We start from the raw sequence: 17,699 nt of genomic DNA on the forward strand, positions 1-17,699 counted from the left end.
CTGAGATCAGGAGTTTACCACATTGTGTCCAGCTATCCAAATCAGGTATGAGCCAGTTTGGATAGAAGTCCCTTGTGATGGACCCCACAGCTTGTGATATTATGTACTATTATCCCGACTTCACACTCTAGCTTGGTCATTTCATTCGCATCGCATATTGCATTGCATCCTCAGCAAATAGCATTTGGTTTACTTGCTTCTGTATTGCATATCCTAAATAAGGTTGATGGTATTATGGATATGCCAGGATCTGCATATTGCATTACATCCGGGAATATGGCATTTAAGTTTTTATGTTTCTACATTTATATGGCCTAGATGAGGCTAATGGTAATCATGGTTCGTCAAGAATTGTATATTGCATTGCATCCTCGGCATCTGATATTTGGCTCTCCATGACTCCGCATTTGCATAGTCGATCTGCATTACATACTCTGATATTATATGACCGATGGATTTGCCAGTATTTCTGCTTACTCTGATATTTGTGTGCTTGGCACTTATCTTTCGCACACACTTACACCACCCTCTAAGCTTTTTATAAGCTTATGCATGATCACTACCAGAAAACTGGGCAAAGGCTACGGATAAAAGCCGTAGCTAAAGACATATGGCTACGGTTAAAGTCCGTAGCATGACCGTAGCCATTGGTACCGTAGCCATAGGTCTTAAATCTATGGCTACGAATTTAATCGGTAGCCATAGCGATAATAGCTACGGATTAAATCAGTAGCCATGCTTTCCGTAGCTCTAAAGGACATATAGCTACAAATTATATCTGTAGCTATAAGTACAACGAGAATCGTAGCAATAGGCTGAAATTAGCAACAGCTACGGTTTCTAGATAAAGCGATATGATTAAGAGCCATAGCTAATGCCTATATATATATATATATATATATATATATATATATATATATATATATATATATATATATATATATATATATATATATATATATATATATAATGGTATATCTTACCATTGTAGTACATGCCCTAATAGATCAACTCATATAAGCAATACAGATAAATAGTTCATGGCTGAATCATTCATTCATTCATTTTAATCCATTTACAAAAGTACAATACCAACATAATAGTTATATGTCTATTTAAAGTTCTCGTTGACAGCAAGATACAATGCCTTCTCGCAGCCAAATAGCTTCTCGACAATCGTAAGCGAGAACTCCATGGATGTGCCTCTACTGGTTATTAATTTTCGATCAACTAACACCCTATCCTCAGCTTTGCTTTGATCCGAAAGCTTACTGCACATGGCTGAAAATCAATTTCATCATACAAACAATGTAGTCATATGAAAAAGTTATGCCCTAAAACTGAAGAACTAAATTATAGAGAAAAATTGAAGATAGTAACTGGTTTCTCACCAAAACAAACTGTCTTGGAGTCCTTCACCTTGAGTTCATGATCTTCTATTGGCCATGGACACTATCATCCACCACAAGATAGTAAGAAACAACACCTTCACATACACACGCATGTTTATTTTATCAGTTACACACACATGCATTGATGGAAAAAATTTGGAACATGGAAAAATGCTCTAACATCTTTTACAGACACAAACCTGCCCTAAATCACTAATTATGCCACTACATCTTAAGATGTATCATCAAATCAAAACAAAAATCCAAAAGGAAGGCTTGGCCTTCCAATGATCTTCAAATTTGTGGTGGAAGGTGGGATGTCTCTGATTTGGATGCTTATGGATGTTACCACACTTGAATTTTAGAGTTACTTTACCTGAAGTCAATCTCCCCCATCATTCATTTAAAGCCATCATTTTTTAGAGAGCAGAGAACAAAAGAGTTCCCCGTCTCTAGTTTTTCAGCTACAATCTCAAGTCATGAGATGGTTTACTCTTCACGACAGTCATATTATGCTTAGATACACGAACACCAGTTCTTACTGGTAAGTAAAGACTCAATACCTCCCAATAACTTATAGAAGCATAATGTATAACGGGTTCATATCATTACAGACAAAATGACACTTTAGTTATACCTTAACTCATTCGGTAAATGTCAAATCACTCGAAGTACAGTTGAAAAAGTCATGAAGTCTTCATTTCAATTAAACAACTTACACTTTGGGAGGAGATGAAGATCTATTATACTCCAGAATCTCTGAATATATCCATGCAATAAGGATAGGAGTAATGCAAGCAAAAAGGAAACCTGAAACAATCAAAATTAAGCGTATCAAAATAAAATGTTAAAAAAAATGAAAAACTAGTGCAGTAAAAAATTCTCATGTACACAACATTGGTGCTTAACTCAGAAAATTTTCCCTAGTATGAGGTGGACTATCATAAATACTCTTGCCTGATAATGAACTTCGTCCTATGAAAACTCTGCCCAAATTCCAAAATAAGTAGAGTGGCCATTTATGTTATTGGCAATCCTATGATGATATACTAGAAGGAAAGAGAGAAACTATTTTTTCTTTCCTCTTTTTTTTTCTCTAAAAATATCACCATTCCATGTTGGATAGTTACTAAACAAGTTAACCTTTTTTTTCTGCTCTTCATTTCAAAGAGAAAAAATTGTACTACTCTATGCTAACTTGTAATAGTTATCATTTGGAATTATATCAAGAAAGGTAAGTAATTAGTAGTGCAAAAATTGTAAACAAGAAAGAGAGTAAGTTTCATGATAAATTGATTGCTTGTCAATCCCTGCCAATCAGTAGCACTAGCCTAACAATTTATTTGGAAAGCCACCAATCTCCATCTCATAGATCACCTATAAAGCAGGCATATTTATCAGGGCCCCAGCATAAAAACAGAGGATTATAGCATACTACGATTTGCATCCCAAAATTTCTGCTTTGCTGCTAGAAACAATAGATCTCTTCAACTCAAAAAGCCGAAGATAGCATAGGCAAGCCACTTCGACCTTCCAACACAACAGCGTGCATCCGCATGTATCAAGTCATCTCCAATTGTAATCTAGACATTATCACCATATTCATCTCTGAAAATGTACATATGGTAGTCAGCACCATCCTGGCCTTGTAACAGATTATCAAAACATGGCCTCCATCCTATTTAGATCTGCTAGTCACAAAATTGGATGCATTTGCAATTCCACCAGCACTCAAAGATGCGAACTCCAGCAATAGTTTATCGATCTCATTTTTAATAAAACAACTGGAAAAAAAAACGTTGATTCCAATATTAGACCCAAACCTTAGAAACAAAAATAAATAAATAAACCACAAGCTCTGACACATTCAATCTAAAAATCAAACCTTTTCTTAGTTTAAAACTTTAATTCCTAGCAAACAAAATTAAACAAAAGAAAGAACAAACTGAAGATTTCAGCATTAAATTCAAATTAAAAGCTTATAATATAATATTAAAAAATGATTTATATCACAGGTGCAACCCAAAAACCAAACCCTTTCTAGATTTTCAGCTTAATTTCCATGCAATAAAAAATCAAACATTAAAAAAATTTTAAAAAAAAACAAAAAAAATAAAAACCTATAATTTATACATCAAATTTACTTCATACATGGATGAAAAAAAATGCTCTTTATCATCATCAAAATTGTTCTTCATCGATTGATGAAATCATAAATATTGAGCGCCTTTATCAAACACCACATTAGCACGAGAGACGGATTTCATTAGCTAAACTACAACTGGTTGTAGGAGATCATTTACACCTATAGATTCTAGAAAATTGAGGCACATCAAGTGCTCAAATAGACCACATCACATAAAGCAGCGGGGATTGAACTTGGGTTTGCTAAGTTGCTTAGGAAGATATCTAGAAACAGGAGAAGAAAAGACATAGCATGGAATATTTCTATAGATAAATAAAGTCTCTACAGATGAAGCCAGAAAGCAATATTATTGTCAACATGTAAATATATACATTTAAGCACATCAAATCTATGCAATATGTCATGAATACTGGCTGAGAGTGAGCATTGACTACACTTCCAAACATAAGAAAAAAAGTGTGCACATCTTTATAGATACAACATGCTAAGTAGAACACTGCAAGTACAAACAGGATTTATCAGAGACAGTAAAAAGGAGAGACATAAATAATTCAACACAGCATTATGAAGCAGCTAGCATATAAACAATCAAACCTTTAGCTTTGGCTCATGAACAGTTAAGTATGCATTATCATAGATGGTTTCAATATCCTCTTCTTTTCGAGACAGCTCCTTGTTCAAAGGCCTTTTTCGAACCTGGCATGCAAACTGGAACAACATGTAGAAATCATTGGGATTCTAAATAAGCAGGAGCAGCAACTACTTCAGATTGCATCAGCGGAACAATTGCATGCACAATAGATCAGTTTTTGCTCACAAATGACAATTTCAATAAATTTGGAACGCACTCTCAAATATTCAAAACATAAAAAACCACCAATGAGTTGGCATTACAGTTTGTGATGGATGCAGTGCAGATAAAAGCTATGATGCAGAAAGAAAGAATCCATGATTTCAAGAGTTAATTCAAAATCAAGACTACTTTCTTGTGTGAAACCATGATGTTAAGTGTCAATACAATGGATCCCAATAAAAAATTAGCAAGTAGGTAGCATATGAGCACCACCAAGTTTTCTGGATCAAAACATTTACCATGCTTAGTGGACAAACGTCTCAGATGGTGAGTGGCTGGTAGTAAAGAATGGAAGCAACATACCATAACTTTTATCTAATCTTCACTAGGTTGCTCTCCTTTAAACCAGCCACTTTTTCACTAGTTGATGATCTAACTAAGGCAGCAACTTGGCTTCTTTGTTGCCTTCTAGTCGTTGTATCAAAGTCGTCATCAAACCCCTTGGTAACAGGAGGCATGAAAGGTGATGGGTCAAAGGGTTCTGACATAACATGCTGCAAAGAGGTAAATGACATTGTTTTTTTTTTTTTTAAAAAAAAAAAAAAAAAAAAAAAAAAAAAAAAAAAAAAGAAAAAAATAAAGAGAGAGGGAGAGAGGGAGGAAATAACATGGAATGAAAAGAGAAAATTATGTTTATATTATGATTTTCATACTAGAATTTATCCAAGAGTGTGATTAGGAATAGGAATTCCATCTCACTTAACCATTACCAAAATAAATGAAAATCATGCATTCTAGTGATTAGTAAATAATGTAATTGACAATTCATAAAGCAGTTTGGCATCTGTAAAAAAAAAAAAATGACAAGCGAAATTTTGCATATTTACTAGTTTGCATTGGAACAAATAACCTTAACACCTTACAAAAGTGATAGAGCTGATGCCCACCTGGCAATCTTTGTTTTCTGTGCCTACATGCGGCTACAGGTAACAGGTAAATATGCTAGCCCTTGTACCTGCATCAAATCAGTTCAGTTAATATGTTAAGAGAGGATGTTCAAATCAACAAGTTACAACTTCTAGAATCCTTTTATGCAACTATCAACAAATTACAACTTCTACACCATCAGAATGAACTCAAAATACTCTAAATCACATTGAAGTGATTTGTTAATTCTACATAATGAATAGCCTGAACACAATCCACACTGTCAAATGTGCCATGTGGCAAGATTGCAGAACATATAAAATATCCATCAACTAGACTCCACCGTGTGGATGCTTTGATAAAAAGATAATCTGGCCTAATCATCCAGAGGGCCAGATCAAATGGAACAAATCAACAGCGAATAAGAAACTTGTTCAAGACTACTTTAGCCTGTTTCTTCAGTTTACTTTCATCCACCTGATAGATGGAAAAACCTGATTTTCAGACAAAGGAGATCCCATAGTGGGGCCCACCAGATAGACAGCTCAACATTCGGTATTCAAGGTTGTGAAATTACTAAAACTATTCACTGAAAATTTCGAGTAGAAAAATCACCGAAGCTAGCAGACCTCAAGAATTGCTGATTATCGGTTCAAAGAAATCATACCTATGAATCGATGAATCTACTAAAAAATTAAAAACAAAATCATCTGAGAGAGTGAGTATAACCTTTAAAAAAATCATCTCAGTCAACCAGCCCTCCTATAATGGTGTTCCAAGACAACAAGTTCCTTTTAGGCATTTTATCGAACAGCCGGTGGGCATCAATCATCATCCCACACTTCACATGCATCAACAACATTTTATTCCTCAAATACTGATCCGGTTCGAACCCACTCTCGACCATGTGATTAAACACACTTTTCATTATATATACTTAAGATTTGTTTTCCCAAGAGATGAATGCACAAATAGACAGAAACTAATAGTTACATACAAGGATTGAAAAATAGGTCATTATTTTTCCAATCCAAACTATAAAGAACAAAAATCAGAAACATAAGTCAAAGTATACCCGAATCTCTAAACCCCCTCAAACCCCTAATCAATCTAATCAATACCCCCTCAAACCCCCAATCTAATTCCATAAAAGAGAGAGAGAGAGAGAGAGAGAGAAATCTGAATATTCAAAAGAGAAAAAAGAAGATAATCGGTCTTCTATACCTAAAATAGACGCAGATTATGTCGTAAGAGGGGAGTCTTCATGAGATTGAGAGACAGGGGGTGGCTGGGGAGAGAAGATGGGTTCGTGAGAGGGGAGTATTCATGAGAGAGGGTTTGAGAGATCGAGAGAGAGAAAGGGACGCGCGGGAGATCGAGAGAGAGGGGATGGTTTAGGTTTTTTATCTCACGAGTGGGAGGGAGATGAAAATTTCAGTTTGTGAGAGAGGGAATGAGAGAAATGGACACGCGGGCTAAGTATTTTTGCATTTTTAGCTACTACGGCTTTAGACCGTAGCTAAAAGCCTTTTGACCATAGCCTTTGTACCATTCCTCACTTCACCACAGCGTTCACACACTTCTAATGAGTAGGGGACAGACGGTCCTATTAACTGCTTTGTGGGGCCCATCGTGATGTATTTGCTATATCCATTCCGTCAATTAATTTTGTAATTATTTTATAGAGAATTACCCCAAGAAATAGGCAAATCAAAGGTCCAAGTAAGCCAAACCATCGATCAATGGTACGAATTTAATCTCCATTATTTCCTACTGTGTGGTCCACTTGAGCCTTCAATCTACTTCCTTTTTTAGGCTCTTGCCTAAAATGATTTTTAAAAATGGATAGATGTATTAGATGGAGCACACACATTTTAATGGGCCTCGTAGAGTCTCTTATGGGGCTGCCACATGGTCGAGCTACTAGTGGTGGAAACAGCTTTTAGCTACGGTTTTATTATTTTTAGCTACGGTTTTAAGCCGTAGTAATATAGCTATGGTTTATATCCGTAGCTAAAAGCTAGCATGAACCGTAGCCTTTGCTCATTTTTTTGGTAGTGGATAGATGCGTGTAGGCGACGTTAAGTCGCAGCAGTGTTGAGCTTGAAGCATGCAGCTGTCTTCTAGAGCTTTTGGCATTTATCTTATATTTTTTCTTCATGTATTATACTCAAGTTTTTAATATTAGCAGATATGTGATGATGATGTTGCCTTTGTGATTTGGGTACACTTGTGGTTATGCTCCTTTATTTACAAAAAAAATCACACTGAAAATCTTCCTTGTAGAATCTCAGGATTGGAACCTGGTGTGTGGGCATTGGGAGCTGAGAATGGGGTACTACGGAGGCTGTCGGCACCAGATTCAGTGATCGAGAATTCTGTGAGCCCGTTTTCTGAGTTTGGGGCGTGACACTTACAATAAGTGTAACACTCACTAAGTTGTTACACGGATAACACTTAATCCGAGCCCATGGCGCGGATCTCTGACATATCCACGGTAAAGTTTGTAGACGGGTTAGAAGTGGATTGTGTGGTGTGCCCCACACCATGAACCTAGGCGGTGTGCTGAAGTCACCAATTTTTATGGGCTCCACCATTTTGGATGCTCATATCCATACAAGCCATTTATTTTTCGAGATCATTATATGGAATGGGTCCAAAAATAAAGCAGATCCAAAGATTGAGTGTACCACACCACTAGAGTTGGGCATTGAGTCGAGTTGGACCAAGTTAGGGCTGACCTAACTCGATTCGATTTTGAAATAAGCCTAACCTGAACTCGACTCGACTCGGTACCGAGTCCAACATGCCTGAACCAATCCGAATTCAGATTTGACCTAGACTAATCCAGACCGAATCCAACTCGATAAATATTACCGAGTGGGTTCGAGTTGGTACCGATTTAGATTGAGATATGAGGGAGGGAGAGAGGGAGGGAGGGAGTGGAGAGGAGAGAGAGGAGGGGGAGGGTGGTGATGGGTGACTACCTGGCTTAGAAGAGGATGGTGGCAGAGAGTAGATGAGAAGGTCGAGCTAAGAGTCCTAGAGGGGGGGGGTGAATAGGACTATGTCAAATTAAAATTTAAATGCGAAATTAAGAAAGAACTAGAATAAGATAACACTAATCAATCTCAAATAGTAGAAATAAATAGCAACCTCAAATGCACAAGTATTGAGAGGTTGATATAGATGTTGTTCTAAGGACAACCTTATACTAAAAACCAATGGCTTATGGTAGGACAACCTGATTTCTAGAACGGTTTGTGTATCAAAGTCCCAAACTAATACCAAGGAATAAAGAATAAAACAGAAATAAATATCTACTGCTATTATAACATTCACCACATGTGCAGAAAATAAATTACAATCATTCACCACAAATGCACAATAATAAGCATTCACCACAACTCCAACAATTATAGTGGTTCGCTTGTGTGTACACCAACTATTTAAAAATAGCCACACAACTACTCCACTCCCAATATACTCACCCACGGGATATTGGCTTTCATTATGAAATAGGTTTTCCAAGGTTCACTCAAAACCTTCACAATTGTGTTTTTAAAGGGCTACCACAATAATAATTTAAAAAAAAAACCCCACTCACTGAGATTTTCTAGCTATCTTAGTCAAAACCAAAAACGAAAGATTTTCTGGCAATCTTACAAACCAAATACAGAAAATTGAAATGTACTTATCTAAAGATTCTCCTTCTGATGAAGCCCAGTAGAACCAATTCGATGTAGATGTTTAATGTCCAGTCTCACATATGAAAGGTTCTTAGGTCTAAATGATTTTAGATTAAATCAACCTAGCCTAGCTTGATTTGATTTTGATCTCAAAAATGGTAAAATCAATATTCCCTTTTCAAAAGAAATAAAATTGAATAGAGATCACAAAATCAAATGCAAAAAAACTATTAAAAGAATCTTAAATACTAACCAATTAACTTCTAGAATGTGGGGACAAGTTTCTCAAAGTTGTGACTTGAATAGCTTTGAATGAATTGAAAAACTCTAAAAATTGTCCTCAATTTATAGGCAAAAATATTGTTCACTCAACTGGCCTAGGGGTCAACTCGACTGGTCTAAAGACCAACATCATTTCAAAATTTCTAGCGCAATAAGATAAGATTGCTACTCAACTAGTCGAATGGCTTGCTCAACTGGTCGAGTAGCCTGCTCGACTGGTCGAGCCCTGCACTCGACTGGTTGAGTTAGACCTAGAAATGTTACTAGACTTTAAGTCAAGCCAGCTTGACTAGTCAAGCACTGTTCACTCGACCGGTCGAGCAGTCTCCAGGACTGGTCGAGGGTCCAACAGAAAATCTAGAAAATTCACAACAAACCTTGGATTGGTTAAGGGAATTCTTGGACTGGTCGAGCCAGTGTCTGAACTAGTCGAACCATGACTAGGACTAGTTGAAAAATGACCTATAAAATTATCAAATGACTTATGATGTAAGTGCAAATTTTATGACCTATATATCCTAAGGTCAATCTAGGGTCAAACAAACCTTACTTGTGAGATTAATTCATCACATATTATTCTCTTGAAGTAGTTGAAGCTTGAAGACATGATCTGTAAGGCCTATATTCTAGACCGTACCGATTTGTAGACTTCCAGGATCCTCCCCGTCGAATTCGGGTGACCCGTGATCCGTAACCAGCAATTGCGCATGAACCTAAGTCGCGTCCTATATATCAGAGTTGGCTTGACTCAAAACTTGTATCCTAGCGACCACGCCATCGCCGAGGTTCCAACACCACGTCTCACGCACCGATGCGATACCCAGGCGAGGAGATGTGGGCTAACGCCTATCTCGAAGAAACGTCGTGCATTTACAATTCGAAGAGAATCTCTACCAAACATCACATCAATCTATTAATCAATCAAGTCAAGTATAACCCATACCCTACCCATCCCTCTCTCACCCAAAGTCAACCAAACCTATACCCATCTTTTACACACCCATCACCCATCACTCTATCTCTCTCATTTCTCTCTTCACTCTCAAGCAACCAAACGGGTGGAAACGTACAAGCTCCCCAAGAGAGAGCTAAGAGTGTGGCCCACCTTCCCACCCCCACATCTCTCATCCTAGCCATCCAACTTTCATCATCTTCCATTAAAGAAGGAGCTTAGGAGCCGAGGAGTCCAATGATCTAAAGAAGAAGGCCAATCGGTGGGTGATCATAGTACTACATCTTGATTTTTGATTTAAGGCCCACATTCGATGGGACCCATTCGATGTATCCATTTTAAGATAAGGAGGACCCACAGTAGCGGGGTCCCTCCCCTTCATCACCCTTCTCTCTCTCTCTCTCTCTCTCTCTCTCTCTCTCTCTCTCTCTCTCTCTCTCTCTCTCTCTCTCTTTCCCTGGTTTGATGACCCACTATTGAAATTGTATGATGATCCATGCCGTCCATTTAAGCGGGCCACCTGCTGTCCACATTTGGGGCCCACCTGTTACTGGACTACCCATCCAAATGGATCATCCAGCCTGTCTATTTTGGACAGGCCCGTTGAAGAGGAAACACAAATGTCAGCCTGGTCCGTGGGACCCACCTATCATACGTGCCCTATCTAGACCGTTCGGACAGTGAGGCCTGGATAGTGGGAAAACACAAATACCAGCTCACATCCAGAGCCTGGACGATTTTATAAAAAATAAATATAAAATAAAATAGAATAAAATAATATATTATATATATGTAATGGGTGGGCCACACCACATGGGATGCACCAGCCTCGTACCTGCTATACATGTGTGGTATCTGCACCATCCAATCATTAGATGTGGTTGTGGACCCCACCATGATGTAACATCCAAGCCATCTAAGGCCTGGATGTTACTGTTCCATCAAGCAAGAAAAAAACTAATAAATAAATATATAATATAATATTATCTAGTAATATATATATATATATACTATAGGATATATATATATATATCTGGTGGCCCACCCATGTGGTGCCACCTTAAGGCATGTATTCATCCCCACCATCTAAACTAACATAGGACAGTAGGGCCTACTGAGATTTATGTGGGAATCCACACCGTCCACACCACAGGATGGTAGGACCCACTTCAGATGTATGCGTTTTATCTCTGTCATCCAGATAGCTGGACAGTGGGGCCCTATTTAATGTATGCATTCCATCCACGTTGTCCATCGCGTGTAAGCTCACCTGCCACGTGTGAGACCCATCAGATGTGGAATTCGCACCGTCCAAACCTTGGACGGTGGGAACCACCTTGATGTATCTGTGTATATCACACTGTCCAGTATTCTGGACGGTAGAGCCAGGCCACACGTGTGGTGCATCCACACCATCCAAGATTGAGGTAAATTCAAATCTCTGGTGGGCCATGCTTGTGGGACTCACCTTGATGTATGCATTTTGCATCCACACCGTCCATCAAGACAGTGTGGTGAGGGACGCACAATGATGTATGTGTTTCATCCTTACTGTGTGCAGCCAGCCATAATATATGTGTTTTATTCCAAGCCGTCCATTCATTTCTCTTTTGGAAGTGGCCCACCATGATCTGAACAGTGGGTCTGATATGATGCAGGTGTGGTCGTCCATGCCATCCATGTGGGATGCGGATCCCATGATGATGTATGTGTTATATAATCCACACCATCCGACCTTGATCGATGGGCCCACCTGTTGTCTAATCATAGGGCCCACCATGTTTATGTGTTTCATCTATGCCATCCACTTATGAGGCCCATTGGTGCGGCACATTAATGCAACCTACCAGATGTATATGCGGCCCATGTGATGCGGCCCACTTGATGTATATTAGCCCATTGATGTGGCCTACTCGATGTATATGCGGCCAATGTGATACGACCCACTTGACCGTATATGAGGCCCATTGGTGGGGCCCGTTGATACGGCCTGCTTGACGTATATGAGGCTCATATGATGAGGCCCGATGTGTTGTATATGAAGCCCATGTGATGCGGCCCATTATGATATGTGAGGCCCATATGGTAAGGTCCATTGAGGCCCGTTAAGATTGTATGTGGCCCATTATGTTGTGTATTACGCCCTTTGTGAGAGGCCCATTATATTGTGTGTAAGGCCCTTGTGTGAGGCCATGGGCCCACTATATGTTTGGCCTTATGTGGGACACTCCTTGGGAGCAATGTTGGTTAAATATCCACATTGATAGACAATGATGGTTAAATGTCTACATTATGACCTTCCCTTAGGCCTGGTTAGGCCCATTCTCATTATTCTCTAATGGGTTAACCCAAACGATTGGGCCCTATTGATATTTCTTGGTCCATCATTGGCCGCTCATCTATGAGGCTTATTCCGATTATCGAGGCCGATTCCGATTGTATGGGTCAATTTTTGAGGCTGATTCTGATTATCGAGGTCGATTCCGATTATATAGGCCGATTATCGAGGCTAATTTCGATTATCAAGGCCAATTCTGATTGTATAGGCCGATTATCGAGGCCATATCCGATTATCAAGGCCGATTGTATAGGGCGATTGCCGTCGCTGATTCCGATTGTCGAAGCCGATCATCGAGGCCAATTTTGATTGTATATGCCAATTATCGAGGCCGATTCCAATTGTTGAGGCTGAATGTATAGGCCAATTCTAATTGTTGAGGCCGATTCTGATCATCGAGGTTAATCATCAAGGCCGATTCTGATTGTATAGGCCGATTATCGAGGCCAATTCTGATTGTCGAGGCTGATTGTATAGGTCGATTGTGAACGCCGATTCTGATTGTCGAAGCCGATCTTTGAGGCCGATTCCAATTGTATAGGCTGATTATCGAGGTCAATTTCGATTGTCGAGGTCGAATGTATAGGTCAATTATCGAGGCTGATTCTAATTGTCGAGGCTGATTCAGATCATCAAGCCCGATTTCGATTGTAAAGGCTGATTATCCAGGCTGATTCTGATTGTCAAGGCCGAGTGTATAAGCCAATTATCGAGGTCGATTCCGATTGTCGAGGCTGATTCTAATCATTAAGGTCGATTTCGATCATCAAGGCCTATTCTGATTGTCGAGGCCGAATGTATAAGTCGATTGTTAAGGCCGATCATCGAGGCCGATTGTCGAGGCCGATAGTCAAGGCCGATCATTGAGGCTGATTATGAGGCCAGATATCGAGGCCAATTGTCATTGAGGCTGATTGCTAAGGCCGGTTATTGATACCAATTATGAGTATGTGATAGCTTAGCATCATGATACATACCCATATGCATCATCTACATGTTTTTTATGAGATGTGATTGACCACTGCATATGTCATAGTGAAGGTGGTTTATGGGACTCCATGATAGGTGGAGTTATCCCACATGAGCACACGGTATGCGAAGTATTGATGTATGATTAGACCGCGTGACTCTTGCATCTTGCATTATGTGATTGTGATTATTATACGCCCTAACGACATCAGGGCTATGGCCTCCATAGGCATGTTGTGGATGGCCAGATAGGACACCGAAAATGTTTAGTTCGAGCATCTGGATACTTTGGATGTCCTTGGGTGAAAGTCCTTAAACCTTCATGGCCAGGAGACACCCCAACGTCTAAACAGAGTGGATACATGAGCGCCCAAGTGCTGAATATTAGTAGGTCGCGTCTCCCACTATGTCGTGGTTGGTTAAGAGGGGGTGTGGCCTTATCCACCCAAGTGAGGGGGTTGTATGCTAGGCTGAGTTTGACCAGCTCCCAAATGGGTCCACTATCAACGAGCCGGGTAGGCATTGGTATACTGCTAGCAGGCGGGTAGTGAGGTCCTTTTCACTCTCTAAGTTACGTGGCCGGCCGGGCTGTAGCCAGTTTGAAGTGTACTAGACCCCAGTGATGATCCCAGAGATATACAGTACTGATTTGTGGAGCGGGAGTTGCATACTCAGCATTTTATTCATTCATTCATTCATTCACTGTCCACTCGGGCTGGTGGTGCGCAATCAAGTCATTATGTGTACCTTCGCAGTGCCCAGAATTTCGGTTGGGGTGCACGACCAACCTGAGATTAAGAGTTTACCACATTGAGTCTATTTATCCAAATTTAGGTATGGGATTGGTTTAGATAGAAGTCTCTTGTGATGGATCCCATAGCCTATGATATTACGTACTATCATCCCGACTTCACACTCCAGCTTGATTATTTCATTTGCACCGTATTTTGCATTTCATCCACGGCATCTAGAATTTTAGGTTGTTATGTTTTGCATTTATATGACCTAGATGAGGTTGATGGTATTCATAGCTCTTCAGAATTACATATTGTATTGCATTCTCGATGTCTAATATTTGACTCATTATGTTTCCACATTACTTTCTCAATATATGACATTGTCTTGCTATGTTTTTGCATCGCATATCCTAGATGAGGTTGATGAAATTTATATAGACTTGCTAGTATTTCCACTTACTCTGATATTTGTATGCTTGGTACTTATCTTGTGCACACACTTACACCACCCTCTAAGCCTTCTATAAGCTTATGCACGATACATTCGTGCAGGTGACTTCTGGACGCAGTCATAGCTAAGCAAGAGTAGGAGCATGCGGCCAAGCTTTATGGAGATTTTATTATATGCATGTATTTCCCTTTCAGCATTATACTCGAATGTTTTTATTAGTGGATATGTGGTGATGATGTTGTTCTTGTGATTTGGGTATACTTGCGGTTATGCTTCTTATAAGATAAATTCATGTCAAAAATCCTCCTTGTAGGACCCAGGATCAGAATCTAGCGCATGGGCACTAGGAGATGAGAATGAGGTACTACAGAGGCTGTCTGCACTAGATTCGGCAATTGAGAATTTTGTGACCCTGGTTACTGAGTTTGGGGCATGAGAGAAGTTGGTATCAGAGCATAACTTGGGAATACTTGAGGATAACATCACATATCTGTTGATAGATACCTTACACTCTATGATTGCTGAGAACTTAAAATGATTAGGTCCTCGAGTTTGAATAACTTAGAGATTTTTTGATATAGCTCACCATTGTGTGTATATTCGAGAGTGTTCGAGGATAATAGGCCCTTGTTCCTTCTTGTAAGACATGGCATCCAAGCGAGTGACCCAAGCAACCTCCATCTAAGTCTAACACAACCCCAACAGTGCCTATGAGTGCAGATCAGCTTCAGTAAATGCTATAGGCCATGACTGCCACCCTTCAGAGGCAAGGTAGGTGACCGACTGTTTCCCCAGCCCAGGTAGAGCAGAAGCGCGTGAGTGCCCTTCTCCAAGAGTTTCGATAGCTCAATCCACCAGGTTTCTAGGGCGAGTCAGACCTGACAGCAGCAGAGGGATGGCGCTCCGAAGTGGAGAAGATTTTTGATATGATAGGATGTACGACCCAGTAGCAGGTCTGGTTAGCCGTATTTCTTCTCTAGGGTGAGGCCTAGCACTAGTGGACCTCCATCACCCGTGTTGTAGGAGCTGACTTTGTCTGGACATGGGAGGATTTTATTGACCGATTCGACCAACAATACTTTCTCGACCACTTTCGTCTGCAGCGAGCGTTAGAGTTTGAAACCTTGGTGCAGGGAGACATGTCTATGGTACAGTATGCGGCTCATTTCGTGGCACTATCGAGGTTCGCTCCATATTTGGTTGATGATGGGAGCAAAAGGCCCATCATTTTGAGAACAGATTACGTTTTGGCCTTAGGAGTCCTATCGTCGGACACATGCTCCCGACCTTTGAGTAGGTAGTTCAGAGGGCCCAGATTTACGAGGCAGAATGGAACGATTTGCAGAGGGTTTGTGATCACAGAGGAGATTGAAAGAGGAAGACCCCTCTTGTAGTTCCCAACAGCACCAACGTCGATGGCCGTAGAGGCACAGGAATTGTCCATCCTTTCGAGTGCCAGCAGCACCTTCAGCACCACCATAGAGGTCGTTCATGGGCGTTTGCTTCAAATGTGGTGAGACGAGGCATCGTAAGCATGAGTGCCCCCATTTTTCAACAGGAACGACCTCTTTGGGGGGGAACATACACCTCCCCAGCAGACCTATGGCAGGTTTTATGCAGCTTAGCAGGACACTTAGTCGTCAGGAGGAGTCACCGACGATTCACACGACCAGGCATTAAGACCATCTTGTTAAATTAGTCATTGATGAAATGAAGAGGCTATAAAGTATCCCAGTTTCGATCGTTTCTAATCCAGGGTCTGAGGTTCAGTAAGGGTCACCATAGTGTTGATGAGGCATCTTGGGAGCATGAGGTTGACATTAGAGAGAGAACTATTCCCATATTTTTGTAAACTGATTGTACCTTGACATATAAATATGATGATACTTCCTTTTCCCTTATCTGTTCTGTAAATTTCGAGGATGAAATTTTATTACGAGGAGAGAGCTATAAGGCTCATATTCTAGACCGTACCGTTCCGTAGACTTCCACGATCCTCGAATTCCGGTGACCCGCGACCTATAATTGATAATGTACATGAACCTAAGTCTTGTATATCGAAGTCGACACAACTAGAAACTTGTACCCTAGCGACGACGCCGTCGCTGCGGTTCCGACGTCGCGTCTCGTGCGCCGATGCGATACCCGGGCAAGGAGATGTGGGCCCGTGCCGATCTCGAAGAAATGCCGTGCATTTGCAATTCTGAGAGAATCTCTACCAAACATCACATCAATCCATCAATCAATCAAGTACAACCCATACCCTACACATCCCTCTCTCACCCAAAGTCAACCAAACCCATACCCATCTCTTACACACCCATCACTCGTCCATCACCCATCACTCTCTTTCTCTCTCTCATTTTTCTCTTCACTCGTAAGCAACCAAAGGGGTGGAAACATTCAAACTCCCCAAGAGAGAGCTAAGAGTGTGGCCCACCTTCCTACCCCCTCATCTCCCATCCTAGCCATCCAACTTTCATCATCTTTCATTAAAGAAGGAGCTTAGGAGCCGAGGAGTCCAAGGAGCTAAAGAAGAAGGCCAGTCGATGGGTGATCATAGTGCTACATCTTGATTTTTAATTTAAGGTCCACATTCGATGAGACCCATTTAATGTATCCATTTTAAGATAAGGAGGGCCCATAGTAGCGGGGTCCCTCCCCTCCATCATGTTTCTCTCTCTCTCTCTCTCTCTCTCTCTCTCTCTCTCTCTCTCTCTCTCTCTCTGGTTTGTTAACACACTATTAAAATTGTATGATGATCCACGCCATCCATTTAAGCGGGCCACGTGCTGTCCACATTTGGTGCCCACCTGTTGCTAGACTGCCCATCCAAATGGATCATCCAGCCTGTTTGTTTTGGATAGGCCCGTTGAAGAGAAAACACAAATGTCAGCCTGGTCCATGGGACCCACCTGTCATACGTGCCCCATCTAGACCATCTGGACGGTGGGGCCTAGATGAGGGAAAACACAAATACCAGCTCATATCCAGAGCTTGGACGATTTTATAAAAAATAAATAT

General features: G+C 40.5%; 1 protein-coding gene and 1 long non-coding RNA gene across 2 annotated transcripts in view; one reads left to right on the plus strand and one right to left on the minus strand.

The window, feature by feature from the left end:
* Positions 1-17,699, plus strand: part of LOC131226926 (leucoanthocyanidin reductase-like) — a 105,672-nt gene that overhangs the window by 35,088 nt on the left and 52,885 nt on the right. The window lies entirely within an intron of this gene.
* Positions 1,411-6,735, minus strand: LOC131227883 (uncharacterized). Its single transcript, XR_009162566.1, has 5 exons — positions 6,482-6,735; positions 4,630-4,884; positions 4,132-4,245; positions 2,111-2,201; positions 1,411-1,486 (listed from the first exon to the last, which is right to left on the minus strand). It is a non-coding gene; the product is annotated as an uncharacterized LOC131227883 (long non-coding RNA).

The sequence above is a fragment of the Magnolia sinica genome, chromosome 15 (assembly GCF_029962835.1).
Source record: "Magnolia sinica isolate HGM2019 chromosome 15, MsV1, whole genome shotgun sequence".
NCBI classification, from domain to species: Eukaryota; Viridiplantae; Streptophyta; class Magnoliopsida; order Magnoliales; family Magnoliaceae; genus Magnolia; species Magnolia sinica.